The sequence below is a fragment of the Mirounga angustirostris genome, unplaced genomic scaffold (assembly GCF_029215605.1).
Source record: "Mirounga angustirostris isolate CCGP_5_RB_7025 unplaced genomic scaffold, mMirAng1.0.hap1 SCAF_14, whole genome shotgun sequence".
Taxonomy (NCBI): domain Eukaryota; kingdom Metazoa; phylum Chordata; class Mammalia; order Carnivora; family Phocidae; genus Mirounga; species Mirounga angustirostris.
The window spans coordinates 47878187-47893322 of record NW_026991722.1 but is presented as its reverse complement, the minus strand read 5'-3'; the positions used below and the strand labels follow the sequence as shown (position 1 = coordinate 47893322).

The 15136-nt window shown below is 40.4% G+C and overlaps 1 long non-coding RNA gene across 6 annotated transcripts in view; it reads right to left on the bottom strand.

The window, feature by feature from the left end:
* LOC135362508 (uncharacterized) overlaps window positions 1-15136 on the bottom strand; it is a 287473-nt gene that overhangs the window by 240050 nt on the left and 32287 nt on the right. The gene's annotated exons all lie outside the window — the stretch shown is intronic.

Here is a 15136-nt window from a genome sequence, read left to right as displayed (position 1 = left end):
ATCACTTATCAAGGAGTGCTACTGGGCTGCCCTTATGCCATTACTGCTGCCTAGTGCTAGCCAATGTATGGTATAATCCAACATCAAGGCTGCCCTGCGGATTTCTCACTGCCAAACTAAACTACTCCATCAGCTCTGGATCTATTGCCAGAATTCTTTAAAAAGATGATTGTTTGTAGACATTAGCTTTGCAAGGATTCAAATACATTCATTCAAATACATTCAAATACATTCATTTTATAAGATTGTTTGTTTACTTGTTTGTTAACTAGTGTTACCTTTGACCATATTGAATATCCTCCTCTTGTGGCACAAAAAAGTTCCTTTAATTTTTAACAATAAATTAGTTCTTATCATTAAAAAAAAATGAGAGAATGTGAAGTATGGCAGATTGAAAAGTCCAATTCTTGGTTTTTGTTGGATTGAAGCCTGTTGGCCTATTTTAAACTATTCTAAGGTTGTTTTCATTTTACATTTATGTCTCAGGAGATGCTGTGAAGATGAAACTATATAGAATGGATCAATACTTAGCACAGAGCCCAAAACCATATGTCCTCTTCACTTGAAAAGTTAGAGACATTCCTAACAATCCTTAATGTGTTGTGGGGTTTTTTTTATATACATATATAGAATCCTATCTTACAAAAAGGATCTATACAAAAAGGATCTGAAGCAGTCTTCTGGAAAGATGGACAATGTCCTCAGGCTCTTATTTTGGAACATTTAACACTGCTAACCAGTAGAAAGAAGCGGAGAGGTTGAAGGGAAGATGCTGAGATGTTCCCAGTTAAGAAAGTGTTTAAAATGTTGTGAGATTCTAATGCCTATCTGAAAAAAAACACTGGAATAAATTTCCACCGGTGGCAGAATCTTCTGGTTGTCTATCCAATATGCATTCTCTCCTTCTTCCTTACTAACAGAACATCTGTTTTCTTCTAGGCATCCAGTCATTCTCCCTTACAGCTGAAGGTGATCAAAAGATGTAAGTGGAAGTTTATAAAAGAGGCTTACTCAACTGGGAAGAACAACCCTGGGACCTTCTGCCTCCTTTTTCCTTCCCTCTTTCTACCTAGAAATGTCAGTTTGCCCGATTTAGCAAATAAAAATACAGGATATCTAGTTAAATTTAAATTTCAGATAAACAACAAATAAGTTTTTGGTATAAGTATATCTAATGCAGCTTGGGACATACTTATACTTAAAAAACGATGTTTACCTAAAATTCAAATTAACTGGGCATCCTGTATTTTATCTATTTTATCATGTCCCCAAGAATATGTACATGAAGACTGAAGTAGCCATTATGGACCATAAAGAGAACTTATGGCCAGAAGTCACACACCAAGGATGATAGAGAGGAAATATGGAAGAGTCCAGTCACAGAAGACCAGAAAGTTCCATACTGGCCCCAGGCCACCTTCCTCCAAACTTTTTCTACAGGAAATAAATAAAGCTTTATCTTTTTTGTGCCACCATTATGTGGAATTTATTACCTGTAGCCAAACTCAGTCCTAACTGGTAAACCACTATTTCGACATCCCTTTTCCTCTCCACCCACTTTCCTGCTTCTTTTTCTCTCCCTGTTGTCCATCATATGCATTTTAGGTTGATTTTATTCATTTACAAGGATGAATGGGACAGTAAATTCCACATTATAACTTATGCCCTTTCTATATCCTCAGAAATAGCTTCAACTAAGAGGAAAAATATGGAACTATGACCTGAGGTCCTTTAGAAAAATAGTGCCTGTGGGACCCCCAAAAGACCACCAAGCAATGAAGAGACTTCCTTCAAAGGGCCACCATGAACATATTATATCTGGAGAGGTTTGTTTTGGGGAATGTGTGAAATTAGGCAGAGATAGGAATCACCAATGAAATTCCAAAGAGAAGGGGATACATTAGAAAATATCCAACCCTATTTTCTTTTTTTAAGAAAGAGAGAGTGCATGTGTAAGGGGGGGGCAGGCAGAGGGAGAGGGAAAGAGAGAATCTTTTTTTTTTAAAGATTTTATTTATTTATTCATAAGAGATAGAGAGAGGCAGAGGGAGAAGCAGGCTCCCTGCTGAGCAGGGAGCCCGATGCGGGACTCGATCCCAGGACCCTGGGATCATGACCTGAGCCGCAGGCAGAAGCTTAACCATCTGAGCCACCCAGGCGCCCAAGGGAGAGAGAGAATCTTAAGCAGGCTCCACACCCAGCGCAGAGCCCGACATGGAGCTCGATCTTACTACCCTAAGATCATGACCTAAGCCGAGATCAAGAGTCGGACACTTAACTGACAGAGCCACCAGGCGCCCCTATCCAATTTCATTTTATCTCTGATTCTACAGCACTGTGCATTGTATTAATAATTATAGCTAATATTTACCGAACACTTACCATGTATCAGAACTATACTAAGCATTTTATATATTTCTATGTACATAAACATTGTTTAACACTCATGTTGACCCTATGAGGTTGATATTATTAATAACTTTATTTTGCTTGTAAGGAAACCAAGGCTCTGAAAGGAAAAGGAACTTCTTCCAAATCAAAAGCATGCAAAATGTGCAACAAGAGCTTGAGTCCTGGTCTTCCTGGCTCCAAAGCCCAAGTTCTATGCCCTTAATCACAATACGGTACTATTTTCATTTTATCTGATGATAAAATGACAAAGACATTTCAGAACTCAGTTCAGTTTTTTCCTATACACACACACACGCAGCACATATATACATATACATACAGCTAACTCCTGAACTGAGGAGAAAAAAGCATACAGCTTCACAGGCAAGAGAATCAAGCACATGTTAAATGAATTAGAGTCCCACTTTCCAACATCCTTCATTCAAGTCCTGCAGATGATGCTCTGCCGGGATCCAGCTCCCTTCTAAAAAAAGCTAAAAGCACAATACAGACGGTCCTGAACTTATAGTGGTTCGACTTACGATATTTCAACCTTACCATGGTGTGAAAGCAATACACATTCAGTAAAAACCATACTTCAAATTTTGAATTTTGATCTATTCCCAGGCTAGTGATAAGCTCTATGATACTCTCGCATGATGCTGGGCAGTGGCAGCGAGCCGCAGCTCCCAGCCAGCCACACAATCAAGAGGGTAAACAACCAATACATTCACAACCATTCTGTACCCATACAACCATGGTGTTTTCCACTTTTAGTTCAGTATTCAATGAATTACATGAGACAGTCAACACTTTATCATAAAGCTATATAGACTTTGTGTTAGTTTGCGCAACTGTAGGCTAATGTAAGTGTGCATGTTAAAGATGGACTAGGCTAAGCTATGATGTTTGGTAGGTTAGGTGTATTAAATGCATTTCTGACACGATATTTTCAACTTACAATGGGTTTATCAGGATCATAAACTGAGGAAGATCTATACAAAACAACATATTTTTATCACGTTGGTTGTTAATCTGAGCCCTGCTTATTGAGTGGAGAAACTGATACCCAGAAATCAGAATATCCTAGGAAAGTTAGAACTGGAGGGGTGTGGTGGGGAATGCACTTGAAGAAGAATTAAAATTTAACATAAATTGACCTGAGCAACACGTGTTTAACCTTCTCTACCAGTTTGCTGTTACCATGAGAACAGTTCCATTTTTAGGTCTCTTAAAACCACAGATTGATCAGGCAAACCCACCACACAGACTCACTTTGCTGTAACTTAGCTTTCACATTTCCTGAGAATGTCCACAAAATTTGGACTGGACTTGGCCTCCTTGGACCCGCAGACACAGGCCATGGTGGTGTAATATGATGAAGAGCTCCCTCTGAAGATGGCTGAATCACAGGAAAAGCACAAACCAAGCAGGAAAAATGTGCCTTGCACTTTTCCACGGAATTCTCCTACTGCAACTGGGGGTGGTTAGGTTTTCATGAATAGGGCACCCAAGGAGAATAGCTAATAACAGACTGATCCAGAATTGAGAAAGAATAGCATGGCATCTTGCCCCAGTCATGAATAGATGACATAACAAAGAGAGAGGAAAAAGAAACAAGGAACCCAGGAGTAATGGGGAGACCAGTGCTCACCAGCCCGGCGTCTGGTAAGCACAGAGTGTGGGAACTTTTCCTTGCCTCTGAGACACATATTGTTGTCCAACAATGGCATGGTGGCTGGCGTTGCAAAGACTCCATTTCAGAGGAGAAGCCAGCAGAGGTGTTCTGCTCCTCCTCTCCCCTGTGGGAAATCCTGGGAAGTGCCAGCCAGCTTACATTATTGTTAGAGATGTGAAATAACAACATGCAGCAAGCTCTGTATTTATAACGGACAGGGAATGGGATTAATAGAATTCTCAGGGCCTCACGGCAATACCATGTAGTAAAATTTGCCCAGAACTAGGACGCTACAGGATAGCAGTGAAGTCCAGGCTCAGCCACCAACTTGACAAGAGACTTTGACAAGTAACTCCACCTCTCTGGTCACCCTGGCTGATGAAAGTAGATCATTTATTCATTCAATAATAATTTAATGAACACCAATGTCCATCAGGCTTTGTTGCAGGTGCAAGAGGGTACATCAGTGAATTTAAAAGGTCACTGTTCTGATAGAGATCACCTTCTAATGGAAGACCACTTGGAAAAATATTGCAATGGTCTATTAAAAAATGATGATTTGGGGAAAGGTGGCAGTAATGCAAATAATGTAGGCTTGTCAGACTCCAGATTTGTTCTGAAGATGGAGCCCAAAGGACTTGTTGGTAGACAGATGTGGGGGTAAGAAAATAAATAGTAAAGGATGACTCTCTCTCTTTTTCTCTCTCTCTCAATATCCCTCCCCCATTCTTTCCCTCTCCCTGTCCCTCCCTCTCTTTTATTTTCTAACATGAGCTGGTTTCTGAAAGCATACTTATCATTCTAATTTCTGCTCAAATATCACCTCTTCAGAAAGGTCTTCCGTGACTTTAGAGTGCCAAGTTAACTCACTATTCTCTTCCCTTTTACAATTTTTGTGTCATTTGCTGAAATGAGGAAAACTTGGGGAGGAGCATGGTCTTATTTGGAGTCCTGATTTGGTGTTGTTAAGCTTAAGGTACCCATTTGATATCAAGAAGAAGATATTTAACATACTAGTTTGACATGTAGCTTGGCAGGCAGGGGAAAGTTTGGGGATGGGCATATAAATTGTGGATATCATCTAAAATATACTGAAGAGAAGAAGATTAAATACTTCCTAGAGTATTCCAAAAATTAGAGCTCAAGAACAGAATAAGTAGCTAGTGATATAAGAAAATAAGATGAGCATAATGTCCCAGAAACCAAGAGAAGAAAGTGTTCCAGAAGAAGGAAAACCAGCTTTCTCAATTGTTCGGGAGTTGAGTAAATACTGAAAAAGAACCATTGGGTTTGACAACATGGAGGCCATTGGTGACCTTGAGTGTTCCAGTGAACTTATAGGGATAAAATCCTGATCCAAATGGGTTGAGGAGAAAATGGGAGGTGAGGAATTAGAGACAGCTCCTTTACAGAATTTGATCATAAAAGAGAATAGAAAAATGGGCAGCCGCTAGGGAGAGAGGAGTGTTTATTTGTGGGTTTTTCTTTGCCTGTTTTCCTTTTTTTTTAAAGATTTATTTATTTTAGGGGGGCAGAGTTCGAGCAGGGGGAGGGCAGAGGTTAAGAATCTTTCAAGCAGATTCCCTGCTGAGCTCAGAGCCTGATGCGGGGCTCCATGAGGGGCTCAATCCCACAACCCATGCGATCACAACCTCATAACCTGAGCTGAAACCAAGAGTCAGACCCTCAACTGACTGAGACACCCAGGTAGCCCATTTATTTGTTTTTGAGATGGAAGCTGCAATTTGAAAAACCAACTAAAAAAGGGTTTTTTTTTAAATAATCATGAAAATTTGAGTGAAGACTGATATAAAATGATATGAAGGAATTGTTATTAATTTTGCTAAGAGAGATAATGGAATTTAGATTATGTTTTTAAATTCTATATGAAGTATGTATTACTAAATAAAATAATATCTTGGATTTTCTGCAAAACATATGAGCAATAAGAAGAAAGTTTGGAGAGACAGATGAAACTAGATTGGCAAAATATGATTGTTGAATTCAGATGATGCAAATATATGCAGCTCATTATACTCCTCTCTGCTTTTGTGTATATGACAAAGGTTTTTTTAAAGAGGAAGAAAATTAAAAAGAGATGAGGGCTAGTTATATTATAGCAGTCTGGTACTGCCATAGTGGTCCACCCACCTGCTAGGCTGGTGTCAGAGAAGGCTGAGTGGGAAACTGGGGCTTTCACCACCTCCTCGAGATAGGGAAGCCCCTCCCCTCTCAAAGTCAGTGGAGGGCATATAGAAAGCATTAATAGATACCCTCTCCCTTCGAGCCAGGGTGTTGCCAGCAGAGGCCTGGGGGCAAACCTGACCCCACCCACCCCCAGCAATAATAAAGCACCTCCCCACCCCCCTTGCCCCTCATCCCCATAGAATGTCAGTGGAGGCTGAGTGGGGAACAGGACTTCCTCCCCTGCTCAGCAATATTAAGGCAGGACTCCCTTCCCCCACCCAGCCTTGGTTCCCAGTTCCCAGTATGGAATCAGAGAGGCCTGCTAAAACAGAAGATTTAAATAAGATCTAGAGTCTCATTGCACAATACCCACAATGTCCAAGATACAAATGAAAATCACTTGTCATACCAAGAACCAGGAAAATCTCAACTTGAATGAGAAAAGATGATTAACAGAGGCCAAAACCCAGATGACAGAGATGTTGGAATTATCTGATAAGAATTTTAAAGTATCCATCATAAAAATGCTTCAAAGAGCAATTATGAACATACTTGAAATAAATGAAAAAAATTAAAAGTCTCAAATAGTATACACAAACACAGCAGGTTAGGAAAATGAGCTTGAAGAAAATTGCAATCTTCCACATTGTTCATATTGAGAAACTGAATGTCCCAGAATCAGACTTGAATAATCTCGGTCCACAGCTGGTCCGGTGCATCACCATTCCTGGAGTCCCAGCAATTTAACACACCACTTATTTCCCAAAACTCAGGCTACATTTCAGCAACTCCATAGCCTATTGCATCACTGAATGTTTTCCCAGCTTCCTCCCTGGAAAGAAGGTTTGGATTTCAGCATGTCACTTCAGTAAGAATTGTATCCAAATTAATGCTAACTCCCAAAGAGTAAAATTTCACAGATTTCTGAAGTTTCATCCTGATTCTCCTTTTCCCAGTTGTAAACTTGAAAAAACACTTATTAATACTTTCCAGAAAGATCAGTCAGAACACACCCCAGGGAGGTAATCAGAAATGAGTTGTGGTACTCCTGCTCAAATCATTCCAGAACATGTCTGCATGCTTCCTATTGGTGCAACATCCTTGGGGGGGGGGGGGGGGAAAGTGGTAGAGAAACAAAGAATAGAAAGAACGCCACATATCCTTAAAGCCTGAAGTTTGTCATACTTTGTCTACTTTTCAGCCTTGGTTCACAGTTCACAGTTCACAGTACCAGTGGATATGTCTTTTTAAACTCAAGACACAAATAAGCTTATTTCTAAAAGAAAGGGAAAAAGAACTAACATTTATTGGATACCTAAATACCTACTATGTGCCAGGCTCTCTACCAGATACCTTACATGTTATCCTTTTTATTCTTCAAAATAACTCCATGAAGTAATAATATTATTATCACCATGTTATAAATGAGGAAGCTAAAATTCAAATAATCAAACAATTTACCTAATGTTTGACATGATTTTGAATGCAGGACTGACAGATCCCTAGGCCATTATGCTTCTACCATACTATGAAGTTTACCGATAGGTATCAGGTTCTTAGGATGACATTCCAGCTGAGGGGAACTCCAGGCCTCTCTTCTCTTCTTTCACAAAGGAAAGTGTTTTTGTTTTTGTTTTTTTTTAAGTGTCCATTCATACATCAATTTTAATGATCCTATCTGTGGAGAAAATAGGTTTGACTGCACGTTCTATAGGTAGGCATTTATACCTGCATACTGGGTCCTCCTTTTCAGATATTTCTACTGCTACATCCTGAAGGGTTTTTTTGGATTTTGTGGGGTTTTTTAAGTATCTGAAGAAAAAAAAGTATATAGAGAGATTGGCTATGCAATAGCAGGAGGCATATTTTGGAAAAACTAGGCCTATTATGCCCAAGGTTCTGTGCTAAACACTGTGTAAGATCTAAAATACAAGGTGCATTCCTACCTTTCATGAAGGCTTAGGAGGAAGGCATATCACATAGGAAGCTGCTAACATGCAAGTGGTCCAGGCCGTCTCTGACATAAAGACCCCAACACTGAAACAATCCAGCAACCAAGCACCCCCGGATTAGATATAGCTGCTAGTGCTACCAGGGCTTTCAAAGCTCTCTCCCCAAGCAGCTCTGGTGGGAGCTGCCACTGCCAAAATCACCAGAACCAAGGATACCCTATTCTCATGGGCAGGCCACTGTAATGAGGTGGGACTCCATGTTGAACTTTTCTGAAAAATAACGTCACATATTATGGTTAGGTTCCAGTCCTGAATCTTCACAATTCACTTCCACTGTGAGTTAAAAGGACTTATGTGGAGCAGCCTGTAAACCTATGTACCATTTGAGCAACTGCTTAAACCACCATGTGTAACACCTTTCCTACGGTAGAATGCACTGGGAGGTCAGAACAACCAACTTACAAACAAACCAATGGAACAGAGTAAATTAATGAGGGGTGGACATGGGGGAGGCTACCTGTATGGGACCAAGTGTCACGTGAGTAATCTGGGCAAGGGAGACATAACTGTATGGACTGGAATGGTCAGTGACCACTTTCAGAAAAGACTAAGGAAATTTGCCTGGGCTCTGGAAGACAGGATTCAGACTGGCAGATGTGACAAAGCTTCTGAAGATAAGGGGTGATATAAGCAAGCTTTTGGGAAAGGGAAACACCCTCCTAGGGATCCACGGAAAGAACAGAGTTTTCTCACTGGAGCAGAGGGTTCAGTGGTGCATAGAGTTTAAACCATTGTGGCACAAGTTTGGTGCTTGCATCAATGAGGATTCCATCAGGAGAGAGAAACCATGCCAGTTATTTCAACAGAGAGAATTTAATATAAAGAATTATTAACGAGGCATAAAGTTGTTAACTAAGTAACAGAAAGGGTGAAAGAGAACTCTAAGGTATCACAGATGTAGCAAATGCAGGAAGTAGCTATTACCCCTAGGGCTGAGGACAAAGGGAAGAGGGATAATTAAAACTTAGAAACTTACAGGGCCCAGGGAAGGGCTAGAGCTGAGTCTGTGAGCAGGCTCCAGGAGGCTGGTTCTCCAAGTGTGGGGAAATGGCACACTGGTTTCAGCTACTGCTACTACAGAAAGTCACTGCTACAGACACAGTGAAGAAATGGGGCTGGAACTGAACTTCTAGAAGCCACAAGCAGGCAGGAAGTAAGAGAAGCAGCAAATCCCTTCTCTCCCTCCAGCCCCCAGATTCCCTCTAGCGCCTCCTATTGGCAGAACCTACAGAGATCCAGCTGGCAAAGCAGGAATGCAGCTCTAGTCTCCCAGCCTCACAGGGCAAAACACAGGGGGTGGAGGGGTGGGGGGTGTGAGCTGAGAGACAAGCTCAATAACCACCACAGGGCCAAACTAGAGTGCCCTGAATGCTGGACTCAGAAACGTTAATAGTCTCTTATAATAAAAAGGGAGAGATTTAACGGGGTTTTTTTGTAGGGAAGTTATATGATAGAAGTGGAGCTTTAAAAGTTTAATCAGGTTGCAATGTGTAGGATGACTTGGAATGAGGCTCAAAGCAGAAAGACCTGTTAAGACACCACAATATTTTTTAATTTAAATCCAATTAATTAACATATAATGTATTATTAGTTTCAGAGGTAGAGGTCAGTGATTCATCAGTTGCATATAACACCCAGTGCTCATTACATCAAGTGACCTCCTTAATGCCCATCACCCAGTTATTCCATCTCCCCACTCACTTCCCCTCCAGCAACCCTCAGTTTGTTTCCTATAGTTAAGAATCTCTTATGGTTTGTCTCCCTCTCTGATTTCATCTTGTTTTATTTTTCCCTCTCTTCCCCTATGATCCTCTGTTTTGTTTCTTAAATTCCTCATGTGAGTGAGATCATATGATAATTGTCCTTCTCTGATTGACTTATTTTGCTTAGCATAATACACTCTAGTTCCATCCATGTCATTGCAAATGATAAGTTTTCATTTTTTGATGGCTGAATAATATTCCATTGCATATATCTCCCACATCTTTTTTATCCATTCATCTGTCGATGGACATATGGGCTCTTTCCATATTTTGGCTATTGTGGACATTGCTGTTATAAACGTTGGGGTACAGGTGGCCCTTTGGATCACTATGTTTGTATCCTTTGGGTAAATACCTAGTAGTGTAATTGCTGGGTCCTAGGGTAGCTCTATTTTTAACTTTTTGAGGAACCTCCATACTGTTTTCCAGAGTGGCTGCACCAGCTTGCATTCCCACCAGCCGTGTAAGAGGGTTCCCCTTTCTTCACATCCTTGCCAACATCTGTCATTTCCTGACTTGTTAATTTTAGCCATTCTGCCTAGGACACCACAATACTTTAGGCTAGAGTCTGAATAAAGCAGGTAAAATGGAAATGAAAAGGAAAGCATAAAAGCCAGAGATGTTGCATAGGGAAAACTAACAGCATGGTATGACTGATACTAGGAGAAAAAGGAAGAGTGAAATTTCAAAGATGATCAAATATTCTGCATACATTTATGTAATATGAACTTGCAAGTGATTCTAGAGATAACTTCCTTGAAGGTCATAAGGACCCATTCTATTTAGGTTGTGATGAACGTAGTTGTCTAAAACTGTGAATTTTAAAAATGAATTATTAGATAATGGTATTGAGACAACTGGATATCCATTAAAAATAAAACATAAAAATGTCTCAAGGAGTTAAACAGAAAGAGAAAGACATAGAGAGGTTATAAACATAATAGAAAAGTACATGAGAAAGTTATACATAAACTCAGAGTAAGGAAAGCATTAGGCACAAAATCTAAAACTTCAAAAAAAACCAGAAAAATTCAACTACATCCCCCCCAAGATTAAATTCGATATTAAAAAAAAAAGGAACGCCTGGGAAAATATTTGCAATATAAATGACACAGGAATTAATTTCTTTAACATGTAAAGAACTCTTCACAAATAAACTTTAATAACTAAAGAGGATCAGCAAAGTAACAGAAAAATGAACACAAGTTATAGACCATTTACAAACAAAGGAAATATAAATGGTTCTTAACCATCTGAAAAGAAGTCAGCTTTATTCATAATAACATTTAAAATATAATCATTCTCGGGGGGCAGAGCAAGATGGCAGAGGAGTAGGAGACTTGGATCTTGTCTGGTCCCAGGAATTCAGCTGGATAGGGATCAAACCATTCTGAAACCCTACGAACTCAACAGGAGATCGAAGAAAAGAATAGCAACAACCCTCTGATCAGAAAAGCAACCACTTTCTGGCAGGTAGGACGTGCGGAGATGTGAATCCGAGGCGATATTCGGGAGGATAGACGGCGGGAGAGGGGCCCTCCAGCAGCCGCTACCAGCAAATGATAGAGTCTCAGAGCACAGAATCAGAACTTTTAGAAGTCGGCTCCACTGAGGGACGTTGCTCCAGTGGCTAAGCAGGGGGTGGAACCCTCACTGGGACAGTGTGGTCTCCGGACCCTTGGGGTCACAGAAAGACCAGGGGTGCCTGAGTGCGGCAGAGCTCCCAGGGATCGGAGGAGGGAAGCCAGCTGTAGAGACAGAGCTGAGGAGTGGGCTCTCAGATCATGGTTGCCATAAACTGTGATCTGCGGCACAGTCGGGCCACTGCTCCTCCAGCAGGGACCCAACAAGCAGCAGATCTGGGGAGACTCCCCTTCCTCCCCCAGGAGGAGCATCATGGGAGCACACCACAGGGATCTGCAAGGTTTGGAGACTCCACACAGGGTCATATGCCAGAGATAGAAACGCTTGGTCACAGGCCGGGTGAGCGCGGAGTGCGGCCGGAGACTGGGGAGACGGGAGTGATTGACTGCTTTTCTCTGGGGCTCACTGAGGAGTGGGGCCCTGAGTTCTCGCCTCCTCCAGGGAGGAGATTAGGAGACCACCATTTTCACTCTCATCTTCCAAAGCTGTACGGAGAGCTTGCAGGGAACAAAAGCTCCCGAGAGCAAACCCGAGCAGATTACTTAGCCCCGACCCAGCAAGGGCAGGGCAATTCCGCCCCCGGCAAAGACATCTGGGAACCACGGCAATAGGCCCCTCCCCCAGAAGATCAGCAAGAGCAACCAGCCAAGACCAAGTTTACCAATCAACGAGAATGGCAGAACTCCAGCGCTAGGGGAATACAGCACATAGCATTCATGGCTTTTTTTCCCCCTGATTCTTTAGTCTTTCAAAGTTAATTTTTTTAACTCTTTTTTTTTTTTAATTTTTCTTTTTCCCTTTTTCAACCAACATCTTATCAATCCCTTTTTTAAAAATCTTTTTTATTTTTCATTTTTAGAGTCATGTTCTATCCCTTCAGAGTAGTTACCCTTATTTTTGGTATATATATATAAGTTGTTCTCTCTTTAAAATTTTGGGATACAGTTTCTTCTAACAGATCAAAATATACCCTAAATCTCTAGTGTATGGCTTTGTTCTAGTCTCCTGCCTGATCACATTCTCTCCCTTTTTTTTTTAAATCCTCTTCTTTCTTTTTTCAACCAACTTCTTATCTTATCAATTCCTTTTATAAAATCTTTTCTAATTTTCACCTTTACAGTCATATTCCATCCCTTCATCGTATCAACCCTTATTTTTGTACATATATAAGTTTTTCTTTCTTTAAAATTTTGAGAGGCACTTTCTTCTAACAAACCAAAATATGCCCCAAATCTAGTGTGTGGCACTGATCTATGCACCAGCCTGATCATATTTGATCATATTCTGTTTTTTCTGTTTTGTTTTGTTTTTGTTTGTTTGTTTTTATTCTTTTTCTTTATCTTTTTTTTTTTTCTTTTTTCTTTCTTTCCCTTTCTTTTCCCCCAGTTTCAGGTCTTTTATGATTTGTATAGTGTATATTTTCTGGGGACATTGTTACCCTGCTAGCATTTTGTTCTCTCATTCATCTATTCTCCTCCGGACAAAATGACAAGATGGAAAAAAATCACCTCAACAAAAAGAACAAGAGGCAGTACCGACTGCCAGGGACCTAATCAATATGGGCATTAGTAAGATGTCGGAACTAGAGTTCAGAATGATGATTTTAAAGATACTAGCTGGGCTTGAAAAAAGCATGGAAGTTATTAGAGAAACCCTTTCTGGAGAAGTAAAAGAACTAAAATCTGACCAAGTCGAAATCAAAAAGGCTATTAATGAGGTGTAATAAAAACATGGAGGCTCTCACTGCTAGGATAAATGAGGCAGAAGAGAGAATTAGTGATATAGAAGACCAAATGATGGAAAATAAAGAAGCTGAGAAAAAGAGAGATAAACAACTACTGGATCACGAGGGCAGAATTAGAGAGATAAGTGATATCATAAGACGAAACAAACATTAAAATACTTGGGATCCCAGAAGAAGAAAGAGAGAGAGGGGCAGAAGGTATATTGGAGCAAATTATAGCAGAGAACTTCCCGAGTTTGGGGAAGGAAACAGGCATCAAAATCCAGGAGGCAGAGAGAACCATCTCAAAATCAATAAAAATAGGTCAACACCCCGACATCTAATAGTAAAACTTACGAGTCTCAGTGACAAAGAGAAAATCCTGAAAGCAGCTCGGGAGAAGAGATCTGTAACCTACAATGGTAGAAACATTAGACTGGCAACAGACCTATCCACAGAGACCTGGCAGGCCAGAAAGGACTGGCAGGATATATTCAGAGCACTAAATGAGAAAAATATGCAGCCAAGAATATTCTATCCAGCTAGGCTGTCATTGAAAATAGAAGGAGAGATAAGAAGCTTCCAGGACAAACAAAAACTAAAGGAATTTGCAAACACGAAACAAGCCCTACAAGAAATCTTGAAAGGGATCCTCTAAGCAAAGAGAGAGCTTAAAAGTAACATAGACCAGAAAGGAACACAGACAATATATAGTAACAGTCACCTTACAGGCAATACAATGGCACTAAATTCCTATCTTTCAATAGTTACCCTGAGTGTAAATGGGCTAAATGCCCCAATCAAAAGACACAGGCTATCAGATTGGATTAAAAAACAAGACCCATCGATATGCTGTCTGCAAGAGACTCATTTTATTTTATTTTATTTTATTTTATTTTATTTTATTTTATTTTTTAAAAGATTTTATTTATGTATTTGACAGAGAGAGAGATAGCGAGAGCAGGAACACAAGCAGGGGAAGTGGGAGAGGGAGAAGCGGGCTTCCCACTGAACAGGGAGCCTGATGCGGGACTCGATCCCAGGACCCTGGGATCATGACCTGAGCCGAAGGCAGACACTTAACGACTGAACCACCCAGACGCCCAAGAGACTCATTTTAGACCCAAAGACACCCCCAGATTGAAAGTGAGGGGGTGGAAAACCATTTACCATGCTAATGAACACCAAAAGAAAGCTGGAGTGGCAATCCTTATATCAGACAAATTAGATTTTAAACCAAAGATTGTAATAAGAGATGAGGAAGGACACTATATCATACTTAAAGGGTCTATCCAACAAGATCTAACAATTGTAAATATCTATGCCCCTAACATGGTAACAGCCAGTTATATAAGCCGATTAATAACAAAAGCAAAGAAACACATCAACAACAATACAATAATAGTGGGGGACTTTAACACCCCCCTCACTGAAATGGACAGATCATCTAAGCAAAAGATCAACAAGGAAATAAAGACTTTAAATGACACACTGGAACAAATGGACTTCACAGATATATTCAGAACATTCCATCACAAAGCAACAGAATACACCTTCTTCTCTAGTGCCTATAGAACATTCTCCAGAAGAGATCACATCCTAGGTCACAAATCAGGTCTCAACTGGTACCAAAAGATTGGGATCATTCCCTGCCTATTTTCAGACCACAGTGCTTTGAAACTAGAACTCAATTACAAGAGCAAAGTTGGAAAAAACTCAAATACATGGAGGCTGAAGA